Raw genomic sequence first — 13,532 nt, 5'->3', positions numbered from 1 at the left:
TCCAGATGGAGTGGAACTTTCCTGCCTTCCTCTCCCCTGGCAGTCCGATGGTCTCCATGAAACTCTATTCTTGGGGACATGGGACCTGAAGGAATGATATGAGGGGGCTCGGTATCGGGTGGCATAAATGGGTGGAAACTGCCAATTTAACCTGGAATTGTCTTTTGGCCACAGCATTGCTCCGGTTCCCCCTTCATTTGATTTGTCAAATGTTTTATGGCAGGAGCTTTGGTGACGCATTGTATATTTCAAGTGCCCTCAAGTCATCAGCTGAGTTAGGGCATCCCCAGCAGAAGCTTTCAAGGCAGGTGAGAAGCAGAGGGGGGCTCCTTGGTGGTCTCCCATCCCATTACTGAACAGGGCTGGCCTGACTTAGCTTCTCGGATCTGATAAGATCAGGCTCTAACATGCCACCTTCCCTCCTTCAATTCATTGCTTCAGGTTTTCTAACTCCTTTAGAAAATGTTCATCCTGTAGCTACTATGCATGATTTCCCAGTGAGGCTTAGCTGGTTCCCCAAGTGGACTGCCAAGGTTGGCATAAGGTTCCCTGCAAAAATTCATCCTCCTAATAATCTTTGGTGTCTTTTATTGCCTTTGGTGAGGTCATATTTGAGAAAGCCCATATTTGGGTGGCAACTCTCTGTGTACTAGGCCAAGTGAAGTTTGAGTCTGGCAGCACTTTTTAGACCAATAAAGTTTTATTCAAAGTACTAGCAGGAAAGCCTGTGGTACAAAAAATACAATGGGCTCTAGCCTTCCCCCCCCTTATCTGGGCAGCTCTGCAGAGGCCTGGCAAGGCCACAGTGGGGCTGCTCAGGCTGGGGGCCATCTTGCCTGACTGCCACCTTCTTGTGCAGTTGGAAAGTGGAGGGGCAGGCAGTCGAGGACTCAGCCTCCCCTACCTGATTGGTCCTCTGAGGTTGAGTGCCTTTCCCGAGGGCCAGTTAGGGGGGTGGAGGGCCAGTTAGCGGTGGAGCATCTCCTACCTTATTGGTGCTCTGGGGAGAGTGACTCCCCAGGATCCCAATCAGGTATGTGATGAGTCCCAACTCCTCCCACAATCCCTGTCTGGCTTTATTTATGGTATAGATAAGCTTTCCTGTGCACACACACTTGTCAGATAACTGCTCTTCCCTTCTTCCTGCATTCTTTCTCAGTAATTTACAGTCTAAGCTACACCAAGGCATGGTGTATGAATTTGCTTCAGTATGCTAATGCAATGCTGCTTCACACGGGGGCACAATGGTCAAAAGGTTTGGCTATCATACTAATAAAGTGGGTTGCCAGTATGGGCTTGGGAAATTCCTGAAGATATAATGACGGGGATGGAAGCTGAGTGGGATGTAATGTCATAGAGCAGGAGTGGTCAGACGCTGGCTCTCCAGATGTCCATGGACTACAATTACCATGAGCCGCTGCCAGCACTGGCTCATGATAATTGTAGTCCATTGATAACTGGAGAGCCACAATTTGGCCACCCCTGTCCTAGAGTTTGTCCTCCAACGTTGCTGTTTCCCCCAGGACAGCTGATCCCTGGGCGTCTATAGACTCCAGAACCAACATGGAAAACCTATTTTGAAGCAAAGTCCCCAACAAATGAAGTCCTGCACTGACAAGAGTACAACTCCACAGTGTCTTCCTGGGTTTGGGCCAAGCTGGGGACGGAGAGGCAGAAAGGTCAACTATTTATGGAGAGGGGGCTCCAGCCTGGCACAGGGCTTACTTAATGCTGCGTGAGTCACTTGCATAGCACAACAACATGCAACTCCACAAGGCTGCCCAGCCCTTATCTGGGTCTGAGATAAACAATGGCATTTGCCCGGGAATGCAGCAGGGCCCCTGTATCCAAAGCAGAGGAAGGCGCTGCCTTCTAGTCCTTAGCCAATCTAGAGGGCCTTTTCCCCTCCCCTGCCAGGAATTCTCCAAGCACGACAGACAATCCCCTGAATTCTGAGGCACCAGAGGACAAAGCTGGCAAGTAACGACGGTCTCGTGCTGCCGAAGCCGGGAGGACTGGCAAGGGCCGGCCTGCTCATGCCGGGAAGGAGTTTCACAAGCAGATTCCTTCTCCTCTAAATCAGGGACGGCCTTTCCCTGGCTAGGTCGCGGCTAGGTACAGCACGTAAGAGGTCTCTTGAGCCAGAGATGACAAGTCCTCACCTGACTCCCTTCAGGCCTTTGGTTCATTTCCAAAGCACCATCCTGAAGCCTGTCCTAACCCGGCCAGCAGATAGTTGGTGGTCCTACTAGAGAAAAGTGGGCAGCCTACACCAGTCTTGGTTTTCTGCTTATGAAGGAGAAGAGAATAGTTGTTCTCTCTTCTTTGACCCCAGGGCCAGCGTCATCATACCCTCAGGTGAGGCAGTTTCTACGGCCCAGGGTTTCTGGGAGGGTCCACTGCTATTGGCACCCCTATCCGCTTACTGGCTAGTGGTGAATCCTCCACACCCTGCTGCAGGCACTTCCGGGAGCCACTTGGGAATCATCTGGATGCAGCTGTGAGTATGGATGGCGGGAGAGCTCATGAGCAAATAATTGTGGTTCTCCAGATGTCCATGGACTGCAATTCCCATGAGCCCTTGCAGGGGATGTGCGGGCAGGGGCTCATTATTGTAGTCCATGGATATCTGGAGACTCACAGTTTGGCCACCCCTGAAATAGAGCAAGGTGACACAAGCAGGTGGGTAGAAGGACATGAGTGCTTGTTGAGGCAGAGAAGGGGAGAGGGCCCCAGGAAATGTCTGCCCAGGGCCCCCCAAAATATGCAATTGGCAGTGATTGACCCATAGGAAATCCAGAAAAGATGGGAAAGGAGGTAAATGAAAAATCTTGCCTCAGTTCCCTCTATGGGTGGATAGATCATGGCCATCAACAGGTGAAGTTAATGCTTTCCGTACCCATCCAAGATACTTCACAAATCTCAGGGCCAATGTCTGGCATTCAAAACACATTCTTGGGCTAGGCTGTGGTGAGCCCTGCCTCAGAACAAGACCTGTTGGCTTTATGAGGTTTTTTTCCTTGGCTGTAAAGTATCTTGTGATATTTTTGCTTAGCCGTTTTTTAAAAATAATCACAGCCCACCTGATCACCAGTAGCCAATCAGAACTGTGTTGGGTAAAAAAACCTCCCCTGGCCCCGCCCACTTTGTAAAAAACACTTGGTAACCATTAGCAACTGTGTTGGATGCACCATGGTTGGGATCCCTGGGCTAGAAGCCGATGAATTTCTACTGCTCAGTCCAACAAAGAGATCTGCATGCAGTAGCAGGCTTCTGTAGGAACTAGTGGTCAGTATATGTACAGATGTGCATACAGGCATGCCATAATCTGTGGCCCGTTGGACTCAATGGGTGATAATTACAGCGTCTGGCAATGCGCATCTCACTGTGTGTGGGTGTTCACTACTTGTCTGAATGTGAATCTAAATGTGATTGTAAAGTGAGGGCTACTCTCCCACGCACACTGACACGTAGGGAATCGGTCCCTTTGAGCTTCAGGATCCACTATGGAGTAAGCATGCCTAGTGTTATAGTTTGGGGAGCTGAGTAGGGTTCTAGGAAGAGCTGGATTCGCACCTCTTGTAAGATTGGCTGGCCTTGGGCCAGTTACGGTCTCTCAGCTGTTGCAGAGTTGCCAACCGGCCTGGAGGAAAACGTCCTGTCCCTTTCATACAGGATTAATGTGTGGGCACTGGAAGCTTTATATGGCACAGAGACAAACAGCATCACCTGACAAATCTGGTCTCGTAGAGTCCCTGCTAAAAGGACAGGACATCTCTTCCCTCCAAGCAGTGGGCCACTCGAGTTATGAGTGTGAAATGGGGTCATCCCATCGTTGTGTATGCTCTCCTGGGCTCGGAAGAGGAACAGATGGGGTACAGTGGTTATAAACAATAACAACTACATGTCCCCGCTTCTGCCGTAACACGGGAAGGAGCTTTGCGTCCCAGCAGAGGGCTGGTTGCCGTTCAGGACACAATAACACCCTTTGCTTAGTTACGGCACGGCTGAAATGAGAGGTGATGTTTTGCACTGGGGCCTGATCCTAGGCAAGATCAAAAGGTTATCTGAGAAGGGCTTCTCTGACCTAACAAACAAGGAGTAGGTGCAGCCAATAAAATCAATAAGGAATTTTGCCATTGACATCAGCAGGATGTGAACTTTGACCAGCATTATTTCTAATTGGCCTCCCCACCTTCCCGGTTCCAACCCACAGGGTCCAATCCACAAGGAGTTGTGAGATGGGGTTGCCAGCTCTGGGTTGGTTGGGAAATATCTGGAGATTTTTGGGGTGGAGGCTGAGGGGGTTAGGGTTTGGGGAAGGGAGGGACTTCCATCACGTATAGTCTCATAGAATCCGCCTTCCAAAGTGGCCACTTTCTCCAGGTGAACAAATCTCTATTGCCTGGAGATGATTTGTAATCCCAGAAGAACTCCAGCTATTGTCTGGAACAGTGGTTCTCAACCTTCCTGATGCTGGGACCCTTTAATACAGTTCCTCATGTTGTGGCGACCCCCAGCCATAAAATTATGCAAGTGTCCTTTCACAGAAATTAAACCGAAACTGACCAATGGTATGAAGATTCATGATTGTATATAAATTGTTTCTAAGTTCAGTTCTGCCTCTTGTCCCACCATGCCGATCTTGCTCTTTTCCACTGCTCCAAACAGACGAATGCTCTCTCTTGATCTACCTTGCAAGGCTGTTGTGTGGATGGCACCCCTCGGCCAAGCTCCTCGCCCTGGGAAATGGTCATAAGGGGTCCAGACCCCCAGGTTGAGAACCACTGGCCTGGAGGCTTGAAATGAAAGGGCCACACAGTATTGGTAGAAAACTGTTACGAACCATGAGAGGCAAAGATAGCTGGCTATTATTTCAAATATTTAATGATCTTATTTCCAAATAAATGAACAGCAGAGTTTCAAGTGCTCCGTAGTTTAAAAAGTCTCAGTCACTGATCTTCCAAAAACATATGACATTTGAGAGTGAACAGAAATAATGATTCTCATAGGCCTAACTTCCCAAGAGATACAAATTCGTTTTATGAGTTTAGCATCCATAGAAGAATTTTCATTCTTCATAAACTCACGGACAACGATAAATTATTAGGTTCTGATGAAGAATCGCTTTTGAAAACAGCGTACACCGGATGCTATAAATATAAACTATAAATATAATAAATAAATAAACTCACTAAACAACTCATTAAACTAATTTGTCTGGAGGCTGGCCACTGTACTGTGAGAGCATAGTCAAGATGAGCACCCGTCTGGTGTAATTAGCACTAAATTGATACCTGGAAAGCGAGACCAGGGTTCGAATTATCTCTGACTCGCAGTACAATCCTAAACAAGATACATCTGTAGACACCAGTGGACTTAGAAGGATGTTATTCTGCTTCATAAGGCACTGTTGGTGACCCTGGTCAGTATCTATGTGAGCCTAATTTACTTCCCTCACAAGGTTGTTGTGAGGGTAAACTGGTGAGGCAAGAACCATGTATGCCCCCTACAGTTCCTTAGAGGAAGGGCAGGCAGAAGAAAAACAAGCTGCCAATCCCAGAAGTGACTCCTTGCATAGTGTTCTCAGCTGGGGCTTGGGAAATTCTTGGAGATCTGGGAGTGCAGCCTGTAGAAGGCAGAATTGGGGGAGGGGAGGGGAGGGAGGTAAGAAGGGATATGATTTGTTTACACTCTTCTAGCCGTACATTTGTACATGTGATCTGGACAATCAATGGGTATCAACCATGTTTTCTTGACGGGCCCAATTGTCTTTCAGAACAATCTGTCACTACAAGACTATGACATGACAATCCATTTGAGTACAAAAGGTTTGATCTTGTGATTCCTTCACAAAACTTATAGATTGCCGCTGACTGAAAAAATTTCCTCAGACCTTTTAAAAAATCGGTCTAAAAATAATGCTCGGAACAATCCGCTCACTCTGCCTACCCTAGGCGCCTTTTGACCACCTGCTTTAAGACCCTCTCCAACATGTGGACAGCTGCCCAGATGAAACCCACCTGCCACTTGCAGGTCCCCCAGAGGCCCATGGGAATGCCACCTCTGCCAATAGCCAGTGACAGCCAGCTAGCCCCTCTCCACAGCATCGGTCCCTGGCCACGCCCTCCCTCCAGGCTGCCTCCATCTTTCTGGGTTTGGGTCCAAGCTTGCAAGCCTGTGTTATATCCTGTTAAGGTATCCATCTCCTCCAGTCTACCCATGTTTGGGATTCCCTGGAGTTACAGCTCATCTCCAGGTGTCAGTTCTCTGCATTTCGAAGGTGAGTTGCAATTCCGGGGGATCTCCAGACCTACCACTTGGAAGCTGGCTTCCCTACCCACAGTGTTGCCCTAAGTCAGCTATGATTTGACAGCAAAAAAATAAAAATCTGATGGGGTTGAGGTCCTGTTTGGTTAAGAAGACCCCTCTGTCTGCCTGCCGCTGGCTGTCTCAGCACAGGAAAGAGTTAAGAAGCGGGCTGCGGCGGCTGCTGCAGCAGCCCTGGACCTTTGCCCACCAATCCTCCTCCCCCAGAAGAGCCCCTGAGGGACGGAGGGAGGGAGGGACGGAGGGAGGGAGGCCCGCTATGGGACAATCCCCGGATTCCAGCCAGGCTCTGTGATGTCAGGAGCATCTCAAGAATGTGGCGCAGGAGGAGGCAGGCCGGGGGCTGGGAGTCTCTCTGGAAATGGAGAGAACAAGGTGGTGAGGTGAGGCTGGCTGTGCCCTGAGGCTAAAAACAGAACATGAGACGGGGAGGGGGAAGACGGGCCCCTTGCACTCCCAGCCCTGCTCACCCAAATGCGTTTGTGCGCGTGGCCAGGTCCCTCTGACCAGCAGACGTGGGGGAATAGGGTTGCCAGATCCAGACTGGGCATTCCTGGAGATTTGGGGATGGAGCCTGGGGAGGACGGGGACCACAATGGGGCACAGTGACCTAGAGTCCACCCTCCATTACAGGCATTTTCTCCAAGGGAACTGACCTCTGCAGTCTGGAGATAAGGTGTAATTTCAGGGGGACTGCAGCTACCCCCTGGAGGCTGGCATCCGTACTTAAGAGTCAGTTCTGGCAGCCCCCCAGCCCTCTTGGTGGATCAAACAGCTGCAAGCAAGGAAAGGAGGAGAAGTTTGTTCTTATATGCCGCTTTTGTGTACCTGAAGGAGTCTCAAAGCAGCTTACATTTACCTTCCCTTTCCTCTCCCCACAACAGACACCCTGTGAGGTAGGAGAGGCTGAGAGAGCCCTGATATTACTGAAGAAAAAGAGTTGGTTCTTATATGCCGCTTTTCTCTACCCAAAGGAGTCTCAAAGGAGCTTACATTTACCTTCCCTTTCCTCTCCCCACAACAGACACCCTGTGAGGGAGGTGAGGCTGAGAGAGGCCTGAGATTACTGAAGAGTTGGTTCTTATATGCCGCTTTTCTCTACCTAAAACGGTTTACAGTTGTCTTCCTTTCCTTTCCCCACAACAGACACCCTGTGAGGTGGGTGAGGCTTAGAGAGCCCTGATATTACTGCTTGGTCAGAACAGCTTTATCAGTGTTGTGGCGAGCCCAAGGTCACCCAGCTGGCTGCATGTGGCGGAGGAGTGGGGAATCAAACCGGCTTGCCAGATTAGAAGTCCAGGCTCTTAACCCTGCACCAAACTGGTGTAGAGACATCCAATGCACCTGCAGTGGCAGGCAGAAGTTTCAGGAGTGCATCCGGGAGAGAGGCTGTATGGAGAAGAAGAGGAGAGCTCGGAGCTTAGCCGTGGATTGCAGCCCTGCCTAGGCTAAGATGCCATCTAGCTCTTTGGGAACTTGCTTCATCAGGTACATCTTGTGCTTCTGGGGTTTCAGAGCTAAGCACACATCATAGGAGGCTGCTTGGGGGCACGGACACATGCCCTGAGGAAGGGACACCTTACACATTATTTTTGCACCAAGGAACTAGTTATGCGGGAACATTGTGCCTGGAGATACACAGGCAGCTTTTCTCCCCATGGATGCTGGCCTCGTAAAGACGGGAGATAAGGTTGCCAGTTCTGGGCTGGGAAATACCTGGAGATTTTGGGGTGGATCCTAGAGAGAGCAGGATTTGGGGGGGGACCTCAGTGGGGTATAATGGCATACAGCCTACCCTCCAAAGGAGCCCTTTTCTCCGCATGATTGATTGTCTACCGATCAATTTATTTTTGAATTTATATCCTGCCTCTCTTGACAAAGTTGCCTCGAGGCGGCTTACAAAGTAAAACAGTATAACCCATAAGGTAAAGGTAAAGGTATCCCCTGTGCAAGCACCGGGTCATGTCTGACTTTTGGGGTGATGCCCTCTAGCGTTTTCATGGCAGACTCAATACGGGGTGGTTTGCCAGTGCCTTCCCCAGTCATTACCGTTTTACCCCCCAGCAAGCTGGGTGCTTATTTTACCAACCTCGGAAGGATGGAAGGCTGAGTCAACCTTGAGCCGGCTGCTGAGATTGAACTCCCATCCTCATGGTCAGAGCTTTAGACTGCATGTCTGCTGCCTTACCACTCTGCGCCACAAGAGGCTCTTAGTATAACCCATAGAATCCCATTAAAACATAATACATTCATCGTAAAATCAGCAGTCATAAAGATGGTGGTACAAAACAGTTTCTCCCAATCTAACTCAGCTGGTCCCAACCGAGGACCAAGTCAAGATCTTAATAGAATGGGCACTGGTCCTGATCCCTTACGCGTTCAGTATGGGATGCACAGAACAGGATGGGTCCTGTAGATCGGAATTCCGGTCAATCCTTGCCCCAGCCTCAACCAAACGCTTGGCGGAAGAGCTTCATCTTGCAAGCCCTGTGGTACCTAGATAGCGCCGTCAGGGCCCTTAGCTCTTCCGGGAGCTCATTGCACCCGGCTGGGGCCAGGGCCAAAAAGGCCCTGGCCCTGGTTGAGGCCATGTGGATATCCCGGGGGCCCGGAACAGCCAACAAATCAGCAGATAATATAAGCAGATAATAAGCAGATAATTGCAGGAGATCTTCAGGTGCCACCTGGATGTTGGCAGCTCTAACAGGAGGGCTATTCTGTACTTAAAATGGAAGCTGGATCGGTACGGTGTGATCCTCACCACTGTTCCTTCGCCATCTTGCAATTAGGGTTGCCAGCTCTGGGTTGGCTCTACCTGGAGGTTTTGGGGGTGGAGCCTGAGGAGGGTGGGTTTGGAGAAAGTGGGGACTTGAATCGGGTTTAACGGTATGTATCGAAAGAAATATAAACAAATACCTGACCATAATGCTGACCATAAATACTGAAAACATGACCAGTTTCTCAGGAATAAACTGAAACAAAAAGGACAATGTCAAAAACAGCCATTAGGCATAAATGCAAACCATAAACGGCAGCAAATGCTCTGTGACATCTATTATGAGCCTTGTGGTAAATATACTATGTCTCTATTATTAAGTTAGCAAGCCAAACGCGCATGGACTTTTGCGGATATTTGTTGGCTCGCTGCACGATCCGTGTTCCCTTGTAGTTTGCTTGACTTCCTGGAGATTGGCAGCTCTCTGTTGCAGATGCCCTGCCTGGGCCACAAGGGTGTTCCAGAAGGGTTGCTTTGAGCAATCCGAGAGGGCCGCGAAGCTCTCTTTCCCCAGAGGACACTCAGTTTCGGAGTCTTCCCCAGCAGGGCACGTAAAGGGCTCCGATGGCGGTGAGCTTTGTGCGGGAGAAGGGTCCTGCTTCCGATGGAAGTGGGTGCACCGCGGTGGCTCCGAGGCCAGGTTGTTCCAGTGCTGATGGGGAACTGGAGAGCGAGGGGGAGGGAGCAGCAGGCCAGGTGCCAGCATGCAGGAGAAGCACATATGTGTGGGGTTGTAAGGGGACACCCGGCCGGCTAAAGATAGGAACTGACAGCTGCGGGTTGGGCCGAGCATAGGGGAAGAACTCCTCCCTGCAGCACACGCAGGCCAGCTTGCTATGGGCCCGGGACGGACAGCTGGCCCTGGCACCTGCTACTGAGATGGGGAGGGCCTGGGCTCGGGAGGGCCGAGGGTCAGCCAGGCCTTCGGTGTGTGTGAGGAGGAGATCGGAACGCAAGAAAGGCCTTGCTGGATAAATCCATGCAAAGATGCAGCGTTTGGTTTGCCAGCCTTCCCCCTCTGGGTGTTCACAAGCAAGCCCTTGATGCTGCGGGGTTGACAACTTGGAGCTGGACGTTCCTGGAGGTTTGGGAGGGGAGCCTGCAAAGGACGGGGGGTTGAGGAGGGGAAGGGCCTCAGGGGTATAACGCCATACAGCTCCTCCTCCAAAACAGCCGTCTTCTTAAAAGGAATTGCTCTCTGTTGCCTGGAGACAAGTTGTAATCCTGGGAGACCTCCAGGCCCCACCTGAAGGTTGGTAGCTCCACGTGGTTCTGTCATTCAGTCCCAGCCATGTGGAATAAAGAGGTATACTGCCTTGGTACCTGGAAGTTCATGGCTAAAATCCATTGACGGAACAATCCTCCATGAATTTTTTTGTAACGCTCTTGAAGCAGTTGGGCATCATCTGGGGCTGCCAATCTCCAGGGTGTGGCTGGACATATCTCGGACTCATATCTGACCTCCAGGCTACGAAGATCGGTTCCCTTCCCTTGCAGAAAATGGCAGCTTATATTTCCTCTCCCGTTTGGCCCTGCCCTTTGGCTTCCCCCTTTCTTCTTTAGCCACTCTCTTTTGCTTTCCCTTCTCCATTTGCTTACTCTGTGAAGGGATCATACACAATTTTGCTTTCTTAATTATTGTAATTACTTTGTATGAAAGCAGAGAGAAGAAAATATGCCTTCCGCGATCTTATTTGGAACACTACTCAATAAAGTTGGCGTCGTTTGTGCAAAAACACTACAAATATTGCTCTAGAAGAGCCAGAAAAGTATCTCCACTCTCATCAAGGAAAGCGAGGAGGCCAATCCAGATCCTTCCAAAAAGCAATCCCAGGATACGGAAGATTTTCATTTGGAATCATCCTGCACGGAAATTAAGTCATTCACTATGAACCTAGCCGTAGCTAATATAAGAAAACACCTTGCTTTTAATATTGAGAAATGCATCCCTACTGCATGAGGGATTTGGCCCACTCGGTTAGGGATCGGGCCAAATTCTCACTGCTGCATGTTGTCAGCACCAGTCTGGGGTTTTCCTGGGCTGGGCATGACTCAGCCCTTGGTTGGCCTGGTGCAAGAGAAGGCGGATAAACCTGCACCCCCTTCTTTGCCTCATTGGGGCCTGGGCCATGCATCTGCTGAAGAATTGGGCTGTTCTGTCCTGGCTCCTCTCCACCCGCCCTGAGCATGGCATTCCAGAAGGAAAAGAGAAACGCTGCAGGCAGCTTTGGTATGTTGCACAGCCTGGCAGAGCTGCCTGGGGCATTTTTGTATAAGAACACGGTATTGTGTCGTTACACAACACCACATTCTTAAAACTACAGAAACCCAAAAGGCCCATCCTGTCCCGCAGTGTGGCGAAGTCTTGCCACCCCAGCAACCATGCAGGAGCACACATCCGGGGTGGATGGGGTATGTGTGTGAGGGGGGAGCAGGCTAAATGCTTGCCTTGTTCCATACTAGGAAGCAATGAAAAACCAGGCAGCAGCATAGCACAACAGCTCCCAAGCGTAAAGGTTCTCATTTTTAAACCAAGAGTGACATCCAGTTTGGTGAGCCAGTTCAGTGTAGTGTTTAGGAGTGCGGACTTCTAATCTGGCATGCCGGGTTCGATTCCCTGCTCCCCCTCATGTAGCCAGCTGGGTGACCTTGGGCTGCCCACAGCACTGATAAAACTGTTCTGACCTATCAGTGATATCAGAGCTCTTTCAGCATCACCCACCTCAAAAGGTGTCTGTTGTGGGGAGAGGAAAGGGAAGGAGACTGTAAGCCGCTTTGAGCCTTCTTTGGTTAGAGAAAAGCGGCATATAAGAACCAACTCTTCTTCTTCTTCAGTAATCTCAGGGCTCTCTCAGCCTCACCTCCCTCACAAGGTGTCTGTTGTGGGGAGAGGAAAGGGAAGGCGATTGGAAGCCGCTTTGAGACTCCTTCGGGTAGAGAAAAGTGGCATATAAGAACCAATTCTTCATCATCATCATCTTTGATGCTGCTTATTTAATCCTCCACCAAATATCACAATCCAAAACTTTTAAGTTGTTGGCTTCGTATGTATGTGTTTTTTTAAATTATCTTTTAAAAACTATTTGTTGCCTTGAGGGCCCTAATTGGGTACAAAGATGGGTAAATATATATTTTTGCTTGCTTGTACCCATAATCATGAAGACATGTATCATGAGAAAGAATTTCTAATGAATCAATGAGTTATGGTAACTGCAGAACAAACATTTTGCCACCGTCAATTCTAACAATAGTATTCCAGAATGTCATAAACTTTTTGGGAAATAGTATAAGGCCATTCCGCAGCGTTTTGTTTCTCCAGAAATTTGTTAAAAATGAATAAATTCTTACTTATTAAATTTACAGACTGCCCATCTCTGTCTCAGGGCAGTTTATAACATATTAAAATTCAGTTTAAAATACAATAAAACAATTAAAAACCCCTGTTTCGTTTTCCCACTGTGATGGGATGTTACAAAAAGTTCTTTCGCTGTGCCAAAATTGTCTGTACCATACACCAATGCAAGATTCCAGTTAATAAGGAAAACCAAGTACAAAGAAACCTCAAGATTGTTTCTTCTCTAGAGTAATGGCTTGCGTTCCTTTAGCACTGCTATCTTAGCATTGGCCAGAAATATAAGACACTAACAAGCCTGTCAGCCTGCCCAACCCAAGGCCTTCTCCTTCCAAAAAATTCCCCTTGATGTCAATGATTTGCTATTAACAGTGAAACGGGCTGCGTGTGAATGGAATTATCAAAGTGTCCCTTTGGCTCTGGTGAGAGCTTAGCACCCATCACAATAAAGCAATGGAAAGTAATGAAACTGCCATTCTCTGCTTTACTGTGGTGTGAACTTCTGTCAGGGCTCTGTCAAGGCTCTCTCAGCCTCACCTACCTCACAGGATATCTGTTTGGGGGAGAGGAACAGAAGGCAATTGTAAACCTCCTTTAGACTCTTTTGGGAAGTGAAAAGCAAGGTATAAAACCCAATTCTTCTTCAAAAAAACACTATTATTTCACAGCATGTGCCTCTCTCTGCCCATGTCTGATCCCAACACTGTTGGTGGGCTTCCCCTAGGCTCAGTTTTATCCGTTATCCTATCCAATCCTTATCCATGGTTCCTGTTAATATTTGGGAAACTGCCCGGGGGGTGGAGCGTGTCCAGCCCCCAGACAGTGCCTGGACTCAAATCCAGCCCAATCAGGGCGCAACTTCACCCTGATTGGACCAATCTCTACGCCAACCACTCGCCTTTCCAGCAGACTGGCTGCAATCAAGCCTGGCTGCCGGAACCACTGAAGTCCCTCCCTGCCCCAAATCCCGCCCACTCCCAGCTCCACCCCCAAAGTCTCCAGGTATTCCCCAGCCCAGAGGTGGCAACTCTAATTACACCACACCGATTCTTATGTGTTTGTGCGCTCTGAGGA

General features: G+C 49.3%; 1 long non-coding RNA gene across 1 annotated transcript; it reads left to right on the top strand.

The window, feature by feature from the left end:
• The first annotated feature begins 6,624 nt into the window (after window positions 1-6,624).
• LOC143834541 (uncharacterized) lies at window positions 6,625-12,419 on the top strand. The gene is made up of 3 exons (XR_013229806.1): window positions 6,625-6,713; window positions 7,477-7,818; window positions 10,770-12,419. It is a non-coding gene; the product is annotated as an uncharacterized LOC143834541 (long non-coding RNA).
• Window positions 12,420-13,532: the final 1,113 nt, after the last annotated feature.

This window comes from Paroedura picta, chromosome 3 (genome assembly GCF_049243985.1).
Source record: "Paroedura picta isolate Pp20150507F chromosome 3, Ppicta_v3.0, whole genome shotgun sequence".
Lineage (NCBI taxonomy): Eukaryota > Metazoa > Chordata > Lepidosauria > Squamata > Gekkonidae > Paroedura > Paroedura picta.
Note: the sequence above shows the minus strand (reverse complement) of the source record. Positions and strands in the feature narration are given on the sequence as shown.